At 36.6% G+C, this 2,258-nt stretch overlaps 1 non-coding gene across 1 annotated transcript; it reads left to right on the forward strand.

The window, feature by feature from the left end:
* Positions 1–491: 491 nt before the first annotated feature.
* LOC132232075 (U6 spliceosomal RNA) lies at positions 492–598 on the forward strand. Its single transcript, XR_009452237.1, has one exon. It is a non-coding gene; the product is annotated as a U6 spliceosomal RNA (small nuclear RNA).
* The last annotated feature ends 1,660 nt before the right edge of the window (positions 599–2,258 follow it).

The following is a 2,258-nucleotide window of genomic DNA, read 5'->3' on the forward strand; positions in this document are numbered from 1 at the left end:
ACTACTGTTCTCTGTTACTTTTCATTGTAAATTGTGTTTGGGAGTTAGTTTTCTTTTTTTAGTTGGTCATGTTTCTCTTCCTGGCATTTTCATATGTTGCCCTATCTACAGAATAGATTTTTAAGCAGTTAAGGTCTTCAAGAGTTATCCTAGGAACTATAAAAACCTCTTCTGCCATTTTGGATTTTTGTCTTAGTAGGAAGATTGAAGGTTAGGATTTCTTTGCAGTTCAAGGCAGTAGAGCCCCAATAGAAGCAAATGCTCTGAGCAATTATAAAACTTAAAAAGATCGTTGTCTGTACTCAGGTATGTCTTCTTATATAAAAACAAAGATTTTGAATGCTGCATATAGCTGCAGGGACTTAAGACTTTTTAAAATAAATTTAATTGGTAACCACAGCTATGAAGCTATATAGGGAGTATCATTAAGGAGAATCCTTCATGAACATTTCATTTTTAATTCATTTCCGATGAAATAAAAGCTTTTAAGAGTTCCCATTTCAGCAGCACATATACTAAAATTGGAATGATACAGAGAAGATTAGCGTGGTACCTGCACAAGGATGATGTGCAAATTTGTGAAGCGTTCCAGATTAAAAAACAAAAAAGTTTATAACAGCAATCAGTCAAAAAAAGTAAATATATATCAATGTTGTATTATATATGCCACCATTATATAATCTTCTAATTATTTTATATCTAAATACTTTTGGGTCATTCTTTTTCAATAAATTTAAAATGTGGGTGTTATTTTTATAAATTTAATATAAAATTTGGCTGAACCTCAGAATTTTTATATAAGTGAGCTTTGGTTTTAAATAAACATGGGTGTTCATTTTGTACATAATAAAATTTTATTGTTGAAATAATGTCAGAATGATTTCAAAATAATAATTGAAAGATGTGTCTTAGGATGATGACTTAACAAGTTGTTTGGTCTTGTGCAAAAGACATGTAAAAGAAGTCAAGTGACCCATGAATAAGTTTTTTCTACTACCAATGGCATATGAATAAGTCATTTAGTCCCCTTTGTTTCTCCATTTATAAAATAAAAACAGCTATCCATGATAATTAGAGATCTTAGAGAGAACACTAAGGGAGTCCTAAAATGTAATTACATAGACTTTCAGGTGTAGCACAGGAGGCTTTTAGCAGAGATATTGATGATTTTGTATAATGAATCTATTTTTAATTTTGGATGATTATAACTATCAAATGTATCATTCAAAAAATCTTATGAAAAAAAACTTTATAATTTAAAAATAGAAACAATAGTTACTAACATGGAAAATTTAGATGCCATTTATTATTATGGTGGTTGTTATTATTATTCTTATTTAATCTTTATTGTTGAAAGTATTTCATATGTCTCCTTTTTTTCCCCATCGACCCCTGCTAGCCTGCCCCTGCTCCCCACCCTTGGCCTTCGTGACACTATTGTCTGTGTCCATGGGTTATCTATATTAATAAAAGGTAATATGCTAATTAGACCAGAAGTCCTCTGGACATCATTCAGGATGTCCTTCTGGATGAAGCCAGGGCTAGAGCAAAGCCTGGGTCCCAGGTGCCTGCTGCTGTACTAGCCAGCCATGAGCCCAGCTTCTGGCTGAGTGGTGCTCCCCCTGCAGGCAGGCAGTAAGGAGCAAGGGGTCATAGACTGCTAGAGCCCAGGGCTGTGAGAGAGATGTCTGAGTGCTGGCTTAGACCCGATCCACAGGGATCGGGCCTAAACTGGCAAGCGGACATCCCCCAAGGGGTGCCAGACTGCGAGAGGGCGCAGACCAAGCTGAGGGACCCTCCCCCCCAATGCATGAATCTCATGCACTGGGCCTCTAGTGCATATATGTGCATACAAGTTCTTTGGTTGATGACTTCTAGCCCCCTCACCCACTCCCACCTTCCCTCTGAGATTCAACAGTTTAATCCATGCTTCTATGACTCCAGTTCTATTTTGTTCATCAGTTTATCTTATTCATTACATTCCACATATAAGTGAGATCTTGTGGCACTTGTGTTTCTCTGACTGGCTTATTTTACTTAGCAGAATACTCTCCAGGTCCCCACATGGTGTCTCAAAGGGTAAGAGATCCTTGTTTTTTACTGTTGCATAGTATCCCATGGTGTAAATAAACCACAGCTTTTTTATCCACTCATCTACTGATGGGTGCTTGGGCTGTTTCTAGATCTTAGCTGTTGTAAATTGTGCTGCTATGAACATAGGGGTGCATACATTCTTTCTGATTGATGTTTCAGGCTTC

This window comes from Myotis daubentonii, chromosome 3 (genome assembly GCF_963259705.1).
Source record: "Myotis daubentonii chromosome 3, mMyoDau2.1, whole genome shotgun sequence".
NCBI classification, from domain to species: Eukaryota; Metazoa; Chordata; class Mammalia; order Chiroptera; family Vespertilionidae; genus Myotis; species Myotis daubentonii.